Raw genomic sequence first — 18,130 nt, forward strand, 5'->3', positions numbered from 1 at the left:
TACTTTGACCTGGCAGGGATGAGCACGAGAGGGACTGTCAGTGTTGCCTCAAGCAGGGAGCATATGTGATTTAAAATGTTCTGCAAGTAGATGAGCTTCAAGTCATGTGGTTACGGCATCCATGTGAGACAGTATAGTTATGTTATCCAGGCTGTTAAAATAATACTGAGGGTGGACTACACGATGTATATAGATGCATATAGAAAGGAAGGCGAAACCTTGTTATAATCTGTGGTCTGCAGTCTTGATTCCCATGCGTGCTGAATACTAGTTTTGGAGCACTATGCTTTTGTACAGTACAGACTTTTACAATTTCATTTGTTCTGTGTCTAAACTGAAAATTTATCTGTTCTGTCTGGTTTTCTTATCGTATGGAAGTACGAACACTACTGCATGCATGTATATCTAATACAGTATTTTAAGAGTGATTGAGGCTAAGTCAATAGGATTGTCACTCACGTTTTGATGTACCTTTCCCTTTCTTGTCAGCTTTCCCCTCTGAGCAATTCTTGATGGATTTTTTTCTGCTGCTGAAATGCAAAGCCGAGTAGTAGCTGTGAGAGTGACACTAAATACAAATTTTTCTGCAGCACCTCCTTAACAATGCAGAACAACAGGTATCAGTCATTTGTAATGATGTTCTTTGGATGAAAGACCTCCTTTTGCATCAAGGTACACATGAGTTGCTGAATTCAGGTATGACGGTTGTAAGGATCAGTTGTCATAATCCAGACATTTTATTTTTTAGAAGCTGATAGATATTGAAAAATCTGAGCTGAGTGTCTCATGCAACTGTGTACACCTCACAAAGGTAGAATTTAAGGAGGATTTTCCTTTACTCAGCCTAGGCTTCCAAGAGGTACAGTGGAGCTCGTTACAAGCTCTCTGTGGAGTGAAAGGTTCCTCAGTGTAGATCTGTCTTTAGAGCTAAATTTAGGTCCATATTCGTGCACATATACTTCAGGTCCTTGGCATTTATGCTTGCAACAGAATTGGGGCATCTGCTTTGGCCAGAAGCTGGAGACTAGCTGTGAGCAGAGAAAAACATGCAATAATGATACATCACCACCAAAGTTAATAGGAGGGTTGCCTGTGAAAGCAAGGCAACAATAAGTTTTTGCAAATGTATATATTTTTTTAACCACTGTTTCATCTTTACTGTCTCATCTTTTTCAGAATCAACCATTTGAAATCTTAATTGAATAATAGTTTGTTGGCTTTTTTCATTCTTAAATTTGAAGTGAATTGAAAGAGTTGAAAATAGTTGAATTACTCTTCTGCAAATAATCATTGCTTTGCTTTCTGTTTCCCACATAATATTCAAAGCCAAATATTAGGAAGTATTTTCTTAATTATGGTATGAAGAAAGCATTTGATATACTTGGTTGTTAGTGTGGGTAAGCTGTGAAACCATTATGTATTTCCTACCATTGGAACAAAGCTTCCTCTAAGACCCAAGATCAACAAAACACTTAAGCTGCTGCTTATGAAATGAAATCCCATCCCAAGGCATTTTTTTAAATACCACTTTTAATCATCTTCTCCGTGATTCTCCGTTACTGTTTTATTTAGGCTGCTTGGGAATGAAGGAAAACAGAAAAAAACTTTGTTGACGATGTTGTTCAGAGATGGAAAAAATCTCTGAGGAGAAGCACGCCAATAGTTTTCAGTTTCATACCAGTGGTGCAAGGTTTAGATGAATGGATGTTAAAATATGGAGGTAATTTACTGTACCAATCACTCTGTTCATTTTATCTTTTTTTTTTCCCCAAATGTGCCATTGAGCCAGTCCACTAATAATTTCTTCAATGGTCTTCTCTGCCTCACAGACACTAACCTAATTCTTAAAAAAAATGTTTATGAATTGAAGAATTTGAATGAGGGATGCATTGTCAGAGCTGATTTATGTTGCTTTGGTGTTGATTCAGAAAGCGTAGATATTCAGCAGAAATTATCTTTCTCTTCCTTTTACGTAGCACACAAGGAATCACCTTCTCACATTCGTGTGTGTTAACAAGTGATATCTGTTATTTTTATTAATGTCGTTACCAAGGTAGCTGAAGGCTCTGTTTAATAGGAGGGGTAGTGAGATACGACCATGTTTCTGAAGAACTTGGAAGATTTACTGGCAAGAAGTGAGTAGGGAAGCAAATTAGAGAAATGGCTTGTCTAAAATCACAGGTGACTGACAGAATTCAGGTTCCTGACTCACAGTGGCTGCTCAGGGCACCATCTATTTTGGACAGACATGTATTTGCATCTACATACACACTCAATCTCTGCTAATGCGCAATCCTCTTCTTACAAATTGTTCTCTTTCTGAATAATATAAGGATTATCCCATCCTTAAGAGGATGACTGAAATACCCAACGATCTGTTAGGGGGTGCCAATTAAAGTTTTAATGCTGGAACAGCTGTTGTCTCCTTGTAAATGATTTCTCCTAATTTTGGGATTTTCTGTTAGCACATAAAATGCTTTGTTAATAAATGTGAAAGTCCTCAAGGAATTCTGTGCATTAAACTTTAATAATTGAAAAGTGGGGAGGAATAGCTGAAATAAAAATGACTGCATTATGGAGCAACTTTTAAAATGTGCCATGTCTGCTAAAGATATCATAAATTCCCATGATACAGCATCTATTTTCTTGTGGTTTTTTTTTTATCTTCTGGAGCAATCAGCTCTCAAATCCTGGAAACAAGTTAGCTAGGATAGGTTCTTTGGAAAATTAAAGCTCCTCTTGAAATCTCTGCATCTAGTAAGACATTGTTACCTTCTAGTACAGGTCTATTAGCTTCAGCAAAAACTGAAATCTGCAAACTTGTCCCACTGTACGCATAAGACTATCTTTCATATACTATTCAACTGGTGTCTTGAGCAGTTTCCTTTCAAGTCTTCTTTTTTCCCATTCCTTAAACTCCTCACATCAGGTAAAATTTGACACAGTGCTGGAAAATGCAGCCTAGGTGAGTGAGTAGCCTGTAGATGATATAAAATATCCAACGAAGAGGCTGACTGGAGGTAAAAGAATTCCATATTTTAAGCTACATATGAGGAATATTAAAAAACCAAAATTTACCAATGATTCAGATTCAGCTTTCCCTAAATGTGTTTCTTAAAGTAGGCATTTGGCCAACGTGAATATTTGCAGGGGCTATGGAGGTTTATGATAATGATAATAATAATAATTACAGTAGTAATAATAGTAGCAATAATAAGAATGATAATTAACAATATATGCTACCATGAATAACATAACCAGGACAACAGCAAGGTATTAAAAGAAGTAACAAAACCAGATGTAATAATGAAATCCAGGCTGGTGTTATCTGTGGCCAGTGTAGGACTTTTGGGGGGCTGATTACCAGTAGCCACCAGCCTTATCCTGTAATATTCACTCTGCCAGTAGCCACCAGCCTTATCCTGTAATATTGCTGTTCCTTTTGGGTCTTGCTAGCAAGGACGGCGATGATTTTTATTTTTTTTTTCCTCCCAGGCTTGTTCCCCTTGTATTTCAGAGACGTTGGTGGCACTAGCTGTTGTCCTAGATGGTGCACCTCTGCGTTGTTGCCGAGGGAGCTCGGTGTATTGCCTTGTTCAGCAATGGCTTCGCTGTGTTTTTAATTTAGACGAGTCAAACCGGTGCATGCCTTTTCCATTCCAGTACTCATTTGTATACTGCATCATCCCTGTGTCTATGCTAGTCACATACATTATGCATATAGTACACGCTGTCAAATCACTGCAGGGCCCAGGGGTAACCTCTCTCAGGTTCACGAGCAGATTTAAAACCGTTTGTTCTTGCACATGAGCGGTTTCTCTGTCGAGATCGGTGCCTGAGTGGATCTCCATCCTTAGCCCTGGGCAGCTTTGACCTCAGCGGGGGACTCTCAACAGGAGGAGCAGCCTGGGTTTCTCCAACCAAGAGAGGCAATGGCGTGGGGCACAGCTGGTTTGCCTTCCTGCTCCCTCAGCAGAAAGCTGCTCAACAGATCTGCTGCTGCGTTGCCCAAAGATGCGGCGTGTGATTGAGCTGAGGTGGGCTGGAGCCACACGCTTCCCTCTTCTCATCAAAAATAGACACTTGAGAATCTGCACTGGCAGAGGTCATCCAGAGCAGCAGTTTTCCACTTAAGCATGTGGGGAATCTCACCTCTTCAGAAGCAGTGTTTCGGGCTTTGTGAAGTTCAGTTGCATGACAGGTTTCCAGTTCTGCGTTAGAATCATGGAATTGTCCAGGTTGGAAGGGACCTTTCAGATCATCTAGTCCAACCATCAACCTCACTCTGATCAAAACCATCACCAAACCATGTCTCTAAGCACTAGGTCAACCCGGCTGTTAAATCCCTCCAGGGATGGGGCCTCAACCACTGCCCTGGGCAGCCCAGGCCAAGGCTTAAGAACCCTTTCCATGGAAACGTTTTTCCTGATCTCCAATCTGAACCTCCCCTGGGGCAACTTGAGGCCATTTCCTCTTGTCCCATGGCCTGTTCCTTGGGAGAAGAGACTGACCCCCCCCTGGCTACACCCTCCTTTCAGGGAGTTGGAGAGAGCCAGAAGGTCTCCCCTCAGCCTCCTTTTCTCCAGGCTCAACACCCCCAGCTCCCTCAGCCTCTCCTCACAAGACTTGTGCTCCAGACCCCTCACCAGCTCCCTTGCCCTTCTCTAGACCCGCTCCAGCCCCTCAAGGTCTTTTTTGTAGTGAGGGGCCCAAAACTGGACACAGAAGCACATGTTTAGGAGTGTATTTTCTTGTCAGGGCTACACAGAAGAAAGCGAGATGTCTCCTAGAGTGCAATGCCTTGTAAAAATAGACCAGTCCCAATTGAGCAGACATCCACAGTTTCTTAGCCTGATACAGGGGATATTTGTTTGGGCTCGTCTCTTTGGTTTGAGCAATAATCTTCCTTCCTTTTTTCAAATGGCATTTAATTGCACACTTCAAAAGCTTTTCCTTTTTTTTTAAAAAAAAAGTGTTAAAAAATAACTTGATGAAGTAGAATTTATTGGACTTCTTTTTTGTAGTTAGAACAAAAACAAATCAGCACAACAGTGTAATTATGAGTTAATTATTCTAATAACTTTCACTTTCATTTTTATTTTTAATCTTGATTTCTTTTTCTGTGCTGAAGAATAGGAGACAATCCAAACAATGAATTAATTAATTACTCTAAGCTCCTTGATCTCTTCCTTGTTCTTTCCGCCCCTTCTTTTCAGATCATTAGAACTATGAGATAATCAGAACAAGATTTCATTTGCTAACTCCTTCCTTTCTCCCAGCTCCTCCAATATCTTTTTGGCCCTTCTAAATCCCATTTTATCTCCCTCTTTTATGCACAACTTATTTGTTTTCCATTTTCTGGGGTGTTATTTAAGTTATTTCAAGAGCAGTTAGAAAAGGAAAGGGGGTAAAAAAGACCCCTCATCATTATTAGTTTCTCAGTAGGTGAGTTTCTGCTATTTTTGCTGTAGCCTATTGAAGTCAATGGAGCTGTACTGAGATGTTCTTGGGGCTCTCCTGTCTCCATTAGAGTTGTCAGAGGCATCACTGTGTTTTTCCATTTGGAGCTGCTGCACTGGCAATACGGTGTTTTGTTAGTACTCACTGCAAAAAAAATAAAATAAAATCCGTGCCCCCCCCATGGTTCATAATTAGCAGCACCACTTCTTCCTACCTGCTGCAGCTTCCACCCTCCGCTTCCACTCCTTGGAAACTGGGAATTAAACCTGGTGATGGAGAGGGAATTATCTGCTGCCTGCAGCTTTGCAGCGCGGGTTTATTCAGATACAGCAGATTAAAACATCCCTTTCCTGAGAGGCAGCAGCGGGGAATTGTTGCTGGTGCTGGGTAGGACCCAAGTGTCCAAACAGGATCTGGAGTGTGAGAGGGTTGCTGTAATGAAGATCTCCCTGTGCAAATAAACCAGACTAGAGGAGAGCCACCAAGCTGGTGAGGGGTCTGGAGAACAAGTCTCATGAGGAGAGGCTGAGGGAACTGGGCATGTTTAGTTTGGAGAAGAGGAGGCTGAGGGGAGACCTCATTGCCCTCTACAGCTCCCTGAAAGGAGGTTGGAGAGAGGTGGGGGTTGGCCTCTTCTCCCAAGGGAATAATGACAGGCCCAGAGGAAATGGTCTGAAGTTGGGGCAGGGGAGGTTTAGATTAGATATTGGAAGAATGACTTCCCGAGAGGGTGGTCAGGCACTGGAAGGGCCTGCCCAGGGAGGTGGTGGAGTCACCATCCCTGGAGGGATTTAAGAAACGTGTGGATGTGGCACTTCAGGCCATGCTCTAGTGGCCGAGATTATTGTTTTGGGGTTTTTTTGTATGTGAATGGTTGGACTCGGTGATCTCAGAGATCCTTGCCAACCATGATGGTTCTGTGTGATTCTGTGAGTGACAGAAGAAAAAGAAAGGTGGCTACATTTGCGTTGCCTTTTGCAGGCACACATAAGCATGCTCTGCCTGTGCTCCGAGTGGGCTAGAAGCCCATATATTTTTGTTTCAATGGTGTCATTACTAGACAAGATGCTGTCATTATGGACAAGAGGAAATGGTCTGAAGTTGGGGCAGGGGAGGTTTAGATTAGATATTGGAAGAATGACTTCCCGAGAGGGTGGTCAGGCACTGGAAGGGCCTGCGCTCCCTGAATCATAGAATCATAGAATCATAGAGGTTGGAAGAGACCCTTGGGATCATCGAGTCCAACCATCTCCCCTACTCTACAAAGTCCTCCCCTACAGGGAATTATCTGCTGCCTGCAGCTTTGCAGCGCGGGTTTATTCAGATACAGCAGATTAAAACATCCCTTTCCTGAGAGGCAGCAGCGGGGAATTGTTGCTGGTGCTGGGTAGGACCCAAGTGTCCAAACAGGATCTGGAGTGTGAGAGGGTTGCTGTAATGAAGATCTCCCTGTGCAAATAAACCAGACTAGAGGAGAGCCACCAAGCTGGTGAGGGGTCTGGAGAACAAGTCTCATGAGGAGAGGCTGAGGGAACTGGGCATGTTTAGTTTGGAGAAGAGGAGGCTGAGGGGAGACCTCATTGCCCTCTACAGCTCCCTGAAAGGAGGTTGGAGAGAGGTGGGGGTTGGCCTCTTCTCCCAAGGGAATAATGACAGGCCCAGAGGAAATGGTCTGAAGTTGGGGCAGGGGAGGTTTAGATTAGATATTGGAAGAATGACTTCCCGAGAGGGTGGTCAGGCACTGGAAGGGCCTGCCCAGGGAGGTGGTGGAGTCACCATCCCTGGAGGGATTTAAGAAACGTGTGGATGTGGCACTTCAGGCCATGCTCTAGTGGCCGAGATTATTGTTTTGGGGTTTTTTTGTATGTGAACAGTTGGACTCGGTGATCTCAGAGATCCTTGCCAACCATGATGGTTCTGTGTGATTCTGTGAGTGACAGAAGAAAAAGAAAGGTGGCTACATTTGCGTTGCCTTTTGCAGGCACACATAAGCATGCTCTGCCTGTGCTCCGAGTGGGCTAGAAGCCCATATATTTTTGTTTCAATGGACCTTTGATGCTTGCAGGGCTGACTGTAGCTTCATGCTTCTGTTTCATAAATAGCTTGCAGTTAAGGGCTTAGAGTTGCTTAGGCAGAGCAAGCTCATGCCCATCTCCACAGTGGGGGCCTGAACACCACAGAGGCTTGAAGATACCCAGGGCAGCAGCAGCATCAGGGCCAGAGCTCTTTGGGTGCACAGTTCAGTTATCTTGTTTCTGCTGTGAACGTCCATAAATAGGCACTGAAGTTTATCATTCACTGGTTTGACATGCTATTGTCTGTTGGTCCTTGTACCTTGAAACCACTCGAAAAATCACAGCTCCTGATCCCTCTGCCACCGCAATTTCCCTAATGCTTTAAGCTGGAACAAACTATGATCCCCACTAAAGGAAGACATACTTTCCTCTCATAGGCAAACATTCATTCTTGACTTCACGTTTCTCCCTCCTTTCACTGACACATTTACGCAGCAAGTTGAATCAGAGACCAATTCACATCAGAAACCATCCGGCAAAAATGGTTGGGTTGGCTTCTTTTGGCAGCAGCTCTCACGCCATCTCAAAACGTGCATGAAAATATGATTATAGTTTTGCTAACCAGGATGCTGATTAAAGATCCAGTAAGTCTTGCATTTCCTTTTAGCCTGTGCTCTTTTACTGGGTGCGCTGAAATATATGTCTTTAATGTAATAAGTTATACTCCTGTAAGCTACTTAATACATGTAGTAGTACTTAATGATGCAGAAATTCAGAGCCCGTTAACAGTCAAAGACAGTTGGGGCATTAACTTCAGTGAAGCCAGGATTTCACATGGAATTTCAGTGTTCATGAAAAACAGATGAGAATAATAACTATAAATTCTGCTAGTAAATGGTGAAATCTGCAAATCCTACTCAGCAGTTACTGTAATATATTTTTTGCCTGAGTAAGATTTGCAAGATTATACTTAAAAGAGATGCGTATTTGTTTGCAGTGTTCTTCTTTTGGTATATTTTCATGGTCTTACAAAGCTGTCATTGTACAGCAGGTTTTTTTTTCAGCTCTTTAACTCGTTCTTAGCATCTTTCTCATTTTTCCTCTTTGACCCTATGGGAATATTGTTCCTCTCTTTCCTTTCTCTGCTCTTTTCTGCTTTTTCCCCCTCTTTCTTATCCTCACCCTCTTTCTATTCTTGTCCTCTCCCCTCTTGTCCTGCTGCTCAGAGAACAGGCATACCTGTATGCTAAACCCACTGCCATTTCCAATATCTGAATAACTGTATTAACTCCAAGAGTTATGTTTTTAAGGTACAGTTCTGATGTGTTCTGTGAACAGCTACACCTAAACAAATCACTTTGACACAGGTATTTTTTAAACATTGGCTTATCAGCGTTTCTGTCTACTCATAATTATAGGTTCAGTCCTGCAAAAGGCTGAGCATCTCCTCCCAGTTGCTGAGCATTACCAAATCCCATTGGTGTTGAAGAAGAGACATAGAATATCTGAAAGTCACCCAAAATGCCCTTCCACTCCTAATTGGAGTGACATGCTTGTCATAGAATCATAGAATTGTCCAGGTTGGAAGGGACCTTTAAGACCATCTAGTCCAACCATCAACCTCACTCTGATCAAAACCATCACTAAACCATGTCTCTAAGCACTAGGTCAACCCGGCTTTTCAATCCCTCCAGGGATGGGGCCTCAACCACTGCCCTGGGCAGCCCAGTCCAAGGCTTAAGAACCCCTTCTGTGGAAACATTTCTCCTAATCTTCAATCTGAACCTCCCCTGGGGCAACTTGAGGCCATTTCCTCTTGTCCCATGGCCTGGGACCTGGGAGAAGAGACCAACCCCCCCTGGCTACACCCTCCTATCAGGGAGATGGAGAGAGCCAGGTCTCCCCTCAGCCTCCTTTTCTCCAGGCTGAACAACCCCAAACTCTAGTCTAACTCTAGTAGATCTGTCAAATTTAAATTATAATGCACCTGTGTTTTGTATTTATTTGTCTTAAAAATCAGTCTATGAACTTCAGGGTACTGTTTGTAGGAAATAAAAATGGCGGGTGATTTTTGGATACGTTTGACTTGAGTCTAAACGTATGTATAGAATAATGAGGTACATACTTTCTTCTCCACTTCTGCTTTATATTCTTCCAACATACTTCACTGGCAAAACTTCTTCAGCTTCTCAATCTGGCTGTACGGTGAGTAAACAGCCAGCAATAAACACTGAAAGAAGGCTGTGATTGCTGCTTGCACAAGTTACAAGATAGATTTTAAAGTGAAAACGAGTCTGCTAAGATGACAGATAACTACAGTTTGGCTTCTGAGCCCTTGAGTGCTTCCCAGTGCTTTTGTGGCAAATTTGGCAGTGGAACAAGGCTGTGAAATGGTGTCGGTAGCGTCACGGGGACAAGGGGGTCAAGGGACTAAGGGTCTCACTTTGTGGGTGGGAAAGGGGATGCAGGGACGTTGGAATGTCATAGCAAGATTAAAATCATGGAAGGCAAGTCTTAGGGTCAGAAACTTTTGTCTGCTGCTTGGGTAAATTAACATAGACCAATTCCTCCTGGGATGCCTCTTAACGAAAATGACTTAATGCATATAATCAAAAAGGTAAAAGAAATCAACCAGCCAAACAGATATTCAGGGAAATGATAGAAAATACATCTTTCTCTTCTCTTTTTGTGTGTTTACATTGCTTTGCTATAATGATGCCACCTGCTTAATTTTAGGTGAATAACAGTCTTTCATTTGCAGAGGTTTTTCTTGAACGTATTCCAGTTCAGGAAGAACATGTTCTTATGCTTCTGGTAAAAAAATTCTCAAACCCAAGACTTACGTATGTGGACAATCTGTCTGTCAATATGCACCAGATGTGTTGACCATAAAGTTGATTTAGTATTCTGCACCCATATTTTCTCACGAGGCAGACTAATGAGAAAGGAAAATAGATAAAGGAAATGTCAAGGAGAATTGCAGGGAAAATTTAGATTGTTTTGCAGGCAGGTAAATAGAAACGGGGATAAAAAGCAGAAACTTTCATTCTGCTGCAATTACTTCCGCTGTACAATACTAGACACTTTTAAAAACAGAGCCTGGGAAGGAAAAACACCCTTTGTTATAGAAACCTGGCTGCTTCCATCACATCTTACATATTCTTACACTGTGCCTGGCAGGAGAGGCAATCACAAACATGACTTGTAGCAAATGTATGTTATTATCAAGTATCTTCTAGTTAATTTGTGGTGGGCATCTGTGAGAACTTGCATAGTTTTAAAGAACATATTTTTGGAGCAAAAGTCTGTATTTCGGAAAAACAAACACTGTAGGAAATAGTCCTAACTTCAGTGATGAAAAAAAATATATTAGTTTTGCAGGGTCCTGAATGCTGACTGATGTTCAAGTTCCTTTATCAATCATCATTCAAATGAAATTGTATACTCAGACAGGATGTGCTGATGAAATCATTTATTGCCCCAAAATCATCTAATGTAATGGATTGCTTACTCTTTCTGAGTAACTCCTTTCTTCTTTTCTTCCTAGTTTCAAACTGGTTATTTGAAATAACGTAGTTCACCTTTTATTATAGGAAGATAGCGTAGAGCAAAGGAGAGAGCCGTGAACGAGGATGCAGGAGAACTGGTGTCTGTGTTAAGCTCTCCCACTGGTCTTGACCGAGTCAGGTGGTCTTTTTTCTCTTCTTCCTGTTTCCAAGGTAGTGATAATGACACTGGCCTCCTTCAATAAAGTGCCTCCATATCTGGTTGCTGAAGATACGCATCATGTGAAAGTCAGGCATTTCACCAGCTGTGCTCCTGCTGTATTCAGTCCCTTCTCCCTCTGACTTGAGCTCATAAAGTTAGATAAAAATAAGCGACAGTAGCAGACAACCAGTTGCCTCCTTCATGCGTAGCTACGTGGATAATCTCAATCAGATGGGAACAAAGAACAGATGTTCCCTAAACATATGTGCAAACAAAAAATTGCAAGTGTGAATGTTCATGAGCAATGACTAAATCAGGAGAAATGAACAAAGTATGATTTCGGGATGCAAGCAAGTATTTGTGAGGCCTGATTTAGAAATTTTTGGCTAGCTTTAAAAATGGCACAGTTAAGAAAATGAAAGGATTTAGGGATTTATTTATTTTTAACTCTGGGCCATGAGGACATTTATCTAAGTGCCTTCAGTCTTTTCTGAACAAGAGTAAGATGGCTAAATGGAGATTGTGCCAAGACACGCATCTGTTTGCATCTAGGCTTCTCTCCACATGGTTGGATTTATAATGTAGTCAAAGGATTAACTTTCCAGATTCTTTCAGTGCTAAATTATTTTTCTCGTTCTTCAGTTTCAGTCACCTTACAGCCTTCCAAGACTTTCATTTTTCCCAAAGTGAGTATTAAAATGATTTATTAAAAACTCAACTGTTCTGCCATCATTATATTTTCCTTCCTCCAAAGGATCTGGCTACCTTTGACTCAAACTTTTTCTTAACCCACTTTTAAATTATTATATCGTAATGCCATTGATTTCGGGGCAGATCTACAGCATCCTGCAGAAGAAAATTAGGTTGAAGTCAAATCTCTAAATGTAAATATGTTTTTCCACTACCTGACAGGCTGTTCATTACCAATATTTCAAGTAGGAGATAAGTTGTTAAGCTTGGATTAAATGTCTTGAATCACTTCATGCTACCTTCTTTTGTTGTTGAATGGGATGAAGAAACAATGGTGAGCTTTCATAAAATACAAAGATACAAAGAAGATACAAGATACAAAATAGACACAAGGTTGAAAAAGGTATTTCTCTGTAAACTCAATTGTTTTCACTGTTAAGATGTTGGTCTTATTCATGCTTCTGGAATTTCAGAGATTTTGTGGTGGTTTTGTTCTAAATATGCAAAAGCAAACCAGGAAGATGTTGTTTTGTCCCAGAAAATATGATTCTTACTTATTAAAAGATTTTGGGGGCATGTGTGAGAAGTGTATGTTAAAATACATGTAGTTCTCTACATACTTTCTTGCAATTATACTTTTTCCATTTGGTTGAAGAAATCCCAGATACCACGCAAAAGAGAAGCATTTACAAGGTTTTTTCTTTCAGGTACTTAAAAGATATTTCACCCTTGAGGAAATGTTTTTCTTTCATGTACGCATACTTAAAAGATATTTCACCCTTGAGGAAATACCCATATGATATATTTTGTACACCATCCAGTAGCAAATTTATCTTAGTGAAAATTATTCTCTTCTACTTAAGAAATCTTCGTATTTATGTATGAAGGATGCTTCATAAGGTCAAAGATAGGAGTTCTATTTTTCATCCTAACTTGTGCAAAGGCAAAAGCTGTAAAATATCTGTGAGCTTGCATGGCACCTGATCAGCTCTGATTTACAAGGATGTTCATGTTGCTGTTATTGAATTAATATATTTGTACTAGCCTGCTTTAATTTAGATCTGTTCCAGACCAGTTAACTGGAAGAGCTAAATAGGTGTTTAGTGCTTAATAGATATGATTATTAGTTTTATTTAACTTATTAGTAGAGCTGGGTAGAAAATGTCTTTCCTCAGCCTCTGAAGTTTTTGGGATTTAAGAAAAATGTTCCTATGCCACGGGAGGAAAAGATTACATAGTCTGTTGGGGTTTTCATGTATGTATGTGTTTCTGCATACACACACAGTCCTTGTAAGAAAAGAAAGTAAAATTCTTGCTGCATGAGGGCGCTTAGTGAGAAATCACAGAATGCTATGGGGTTGGAAGGGACCTCTGGAGATCATCTAGTCCAACCCCCTGCCAGAGCAGGTCCACCCAGAGCAGGTCCCACAGGAATGTGTCCAGGTGGGGTTTGAATGTCTCCAGAGAAGGAGACTCCACCACCTCTCTAGGCAGAATTTAGGTGATTTTTATATCTGCAATACAAAGTGCTGTGGGATGGGTTGTGTCTCTCCTGAGTGCTCAGTAGGTCTGTGCTGTACCTGAGGGCCTCTACCTGAGAAACGCTTACTCAGAGTCATGCCATGAAAAGTTTCATTTCTATGAATCAGTGAATCACAGAGAAAGCATATGGTTGAAAAACTCCCAATCATTTCCATTTACTCATTCGTTTTGGTGATAGTTTTCTTCCTGTGTCTTCCCTTCTGTATTCGCTCTCTTCTTGGAGCATATTTTGCGAAGATGGTTGCTTTCAGAGAAATCTGTTGAAATTTTAACAACAGGGGTTCTTCAAACATCTGGCACAACATCTGGACTTGTAGTCCTGAGAATAACTAGCAGCCTCCCTCTTGTCTTCCTCATTCATACTTAAAAATCAAAACGGGTATCTGGTGGTTTTTCTGCTACCTCTGATAGTACATAACACACAAGAGGCTCCTCAGGAAAGGAGCCCTCTTGGAGAAGGTGGGCACACAGCTCCCAAAGATGGACACTGCAGCTGGCAAGCAGACCTTGGGATGTTGGGAGCTGCCTCTGCAGCAGCTCAGTTTTTTGCCCTCGCTTGGCTTCCCCCTTGCTTTTTCTTATTCCAGCTTCTTTTCCCTGTCCCCTCAATTGCACTTGGCTCATGTCCAGATTCAGCTGCTTTTTCAACACCAAGCTGCCTCTGATTCTTTAAAGTGCCTTCAAGCTCCTGTTTCTCTGTATTTTCTTCCAGCTTCTCGTGCTGTGCAGCTACAGGACATGGACAGGAAGGTCCAGGTTGCCAGATGTGTCCAAAGCAGGGTTTGTCCCACCAAACTTTTTTACCTGGTTGAGCTGAACTAGCTATGTTTTTTGTTTCCAGCCACATCAACTCCTCTGGCTAGGCAGGGTTTTGTGTGGTGTGCTTTAATGAACTCACGGGGAGTGTCAGGCTGGTTCATCATATCTAATTTAGCTAACTTTGCAGTCATTATTCCTCAGCAGACAGTGCCATGCTGTCCTAAACTGGCGATGGCTGCTTTTCTAGGCCAAACGTTCAAATCTACTTAGGTGAACCAAGCAAAACCCATTTCTAAACAGCTTTTATCTCTCATCTTGCCAACAAACGTTTCCAGAAGACACTTGCATATAGCTTGTGCATTGCCAGCTTGTGCGGCTTAATGGAGGGACACACTTCTGTGTCTGTGGGTTTTTTTGCACTTGTTCTGCACTTGTTCTATCCAAGAAGGGTGTTTGGATACAGAGCACCAGGAAAAAGACTGAGCATGTTAGTTTTATGGACCACCCTACTGCAGAAGCTGAAGTCCATGATGTTAGCTAGCTGTCTTGAAACCACCCTTAAATCATATTAATGAAAAGCTGGTAGAAATATGTATTTATTTAGTGGGTGAGAGAGGCTCTAAAGTTACTGAGGCTTATAAAGGCACAAAAGATTCAAACAGCTAATTTTTTTATTTTTTTTGAAGAAGAGCTCTAACATTTCATCTCACACTCCACCGACAAAACATTAGATGTTTACAAGCTCAAGGATCTTGTTCTTAAGAACCTTTGCTGCACTCATGGGAGAGGTGTTTGTGCTGGGGACAAGTGCTTATTTCCGACCTTCTTCTCAATTCTTAACCCCCCCCTCCCTTGTTTGGAAAAGCTAAAGGCAAAGTAAGGGCAGTCATAGCATGCACTTACCTAAACTATTAGCAAGTGGTACTGAGGGATAACACAGCAAGGAACAAGTCCCACTGAGGAGCCTCTCCACACTCCAAGCCTTGTCTTCACATCAGTCTGGGAACTGACAGCCAGCTCCTGGGTTTATGTTCAAGGCTCACTCATACTGGTGGTACCATAATGCTGCCCATTTGACGAATTTGTGGATAAACAGAGTCACACGTTCTCCTCTACAGATGGGAAAGGCAAAAGTCAGAAAGCTCCTATGGACATCTTTGAAAAATGTGCATCTTCTGAAAACATCTCGGCTGTGGTGCCAACGAAATACTTTGATGCTAGTTAGGCACTGGTGTCTTCTGACCACTGCTTGTTCTGGTGTCCATTGCTCCCTTGTGCTTTCACCATCTTGACGTTTGCTTGTAGACTGATAAGTTTAATGCTAAGCTGCTTTTGGGGATGGCAACATTTCCACTGCCATTTTTGCATGGTTCACAGCCATGGCAGTTCCAGGTGCTAACACAGTGATAGGTGTAGACTTATTTTTTCCTGACACAGCAGATCTAGACCAAGACCCCCACCTGTTTTATTATGTTCCAGCTCTCTCCTGCTGCTATCTATGTTGGAATCAGTGATTTAAAGGTTTAAGATTTCAGTGTTTTTTAGATACCTGACCTCAGCTGCCCCCAACAGCCTCAAGTCCCGTATTTTTTTGAAGTCACTTGGTCTCTTTCAATGAGTATGTCATCACTCGGTGGAGATAGAGTGTGTAGATTAAGCACATTAACATAACATCTGCCATCAATAGCTGACACATCTTGCTGTCGTAGGATGGATTGCAGTGCGTATGGCTGGTATTTACTGCTGAATAGATAAGAGGAAAGAAAGGGATGAATGGACAGAAAATTGTGAGCTCTCCAGCTCTCAAAACTAGAGATTTTGAAATCAGTAATTCTACTGTCTTCCTCTTTCTTCTAAAACGCCTACAGACAACAACAATGACAGAAGTATATAGCCACTTGCCATTGTTAATAAATCTTCACAAATGCATGTGTGATGAAAATGAGTAAATTAATAAAGGAGCTGCCTTAGTTAACGCAGAAGAAGTGTGACTCAGATGCTGCTCTCTCTTGACCTCCCATAGTCCCCTCGGCTCTGTGCTTTGAATATCCAAGGACCTTTCTGTACTGCACATTGTCCTTTAAGAAGAAGTAAGCTGTGTTGGGCTTTGTCAGGCCAAAAGCCACAGCCAGTGCCAGGCCCCCTTTGTCAGCCTGGGCCCCACAAGGCTTGTCTTTCTCCTCCTTGGAAAGACCAGAGATGACCTGTAGTGTCTCATTTTTAATTAGCTATGCCATGCCCACCTGCTCTGCCACCACTTTCTTTGGTGCCACCAGCGTGCTGCAGTGTGGTAGCTTTGCCCTGGGGCTTGGCAACAGGCTGAGAACATCTCCAGCCATACATTGCCAGGGGCCAGGGCCGGTTCCTGCCTTGTGGCATATGTGTGACAGCATGTGGCTGTCAGTGGTTCTGGCATGTGCACCTCATATCTGCATCCCTCAGTCATGGGCACAGTCTTCTCCTTCATGATCTGACTCACTGATGCAACCCGGCTTGCCTCATGGCTCAAAGTCTGCACTTCTCATATGGCTCTTCTTAAATAGTCCTGGGTAGGAAGAACCACAGACTCCACAAATGACCCTTCATATAGTGTTTTCAGGGTCTTTGAGAAAAAATAACAGACAAGTGTTTCCTGCTGTCACTGTTGCTGTTTTAGCCACGTGTTCCTTTAATGCCCTCTAATAATAATTAATAAGTTCTAGTTATTCCTAAGAGAGAAGCAGTGTGAAAAAAAGGGTGAAAATACCATTGTTTGCTAGCGCAGAATTGATCACTGAAACTGTAAACATGGATTGATTATTTCTCTTTTTGTTAAATGTGAGGCTACTTCAGGTTTCTAGTGAATAGGTTGTACTTTCTTTCCTCTTGGCTGCATATTGTGTGTGTTTGTCTGAAGCACCTTCAAGAAAAACTTACTTTTGTTTAGCTTATCATATCTACCTCATGAGCAGAGAATCACAGAATCATAGAATTGTCCAGGTTGGAAGGGACCTTTCAAATCATCTTGTCCAACCATCAACCTCACTCTGATCAAAACCATCACCAAACCATGTCTCTAAGCACTATGTCAACCCGGCTTTTCAATCCCTCCAGGGATGGGGCCTCAACCACTGCCCTGGGCAGCCCAGTCCAAGGCTGTAAAACCCCTTCTGTGGAAACATTTTTCCTGATCTCCAGTCTGAACCTCCCCTGGGGCAACTTGAGGCCATTTCCTCTTGTCCCATGGCTTGTTCCTTGGGAGAAGAGACCGACCCCCCCTGGCTACACCCTCCTTTCAGGGAGTTGGAGAGAGCCAGAAGGTCTCCCCTCAGCCTCCTTTTCTCCAGGCTCAACACCCCCAGCTCCCTCAGCCTCTCCTCACAAGACTTGTGCTCCAGACCCCTCACCAGCTCCCTTGCCCTTCTCTGGACCCGCTCCAGCCCCTCAATGTCTTTTTTGTGGGAAGGGGCCCAAAACTGGACACAGCCCTCGAGGTGGGGCCTCACCAGTGCCCAGTCCAGGGGGACCAGCACCTCCCAAGTCCTGCTCCCCACGCTGTTCCTGACACAGGCCAGGATGCTGGTGGCCTTCTTGGCCACCTGGGCCATATGATGACCTCCGTTCTAGAGGAACCTGATCCTGGTGATGAGTTCATCAGAACCAGTAGAAATTACTGATGCGTTAGGTCACATTTTTCTCTTGTCTCAGAATGTCACCATATCAGGACAAAACTGAACATGTGCTGAAATGCTCTCCCAAACTGGAGCTGAAATCAGTCCCCCTGCACTCTGCCTGTGCTTAGGCCACTCACTGCCATACTACTGGAGTTTCTGCATGTCTGAAGAGGAGAAGCTGAGGTGACTGTGCAAAGGATAGGGAACATCAAAGAGCAGAATGAGGTGAGGAGACAAAGTAAGACATCAGGTGGGGATGATGGAGGTAGGCTTTCACATTCAGCTCTAGAGGGGTCTTCAGGC

The 18,130-nt window shown here is 42.5% G+C and overlaps 1 protein-coding gene across 1 annotated transcript in view; it reads left to right on the plus strand.

Annotated features, from left to right (window-relative positions):
* The window catches only part of ARPP21 (cAMP regulated phosphoprotein 21kDa), a 302,410-nt gene that overhangs the window by 7,748 nt on the left and 276,532 nt on the right, over window positions 1-18,130 (plus strand). The gene's annotated exons all lie outside the window — the stretch shown is intronic.

Source organism: Calidris pugnax, unplaced genomic scaffold (genome assembly GCF_001431845.1).
Source record: "Calidris pugnax isolate Ruff unplaced genomic scaffold, ASM143184v1 scaffold23, whole genome shotgun sequence".
NCBI lineage: Eukaryota > Metazoa > Chordata > Aves > Charadriiformes > Scolopacidae > Calidris > Calidris pugnax.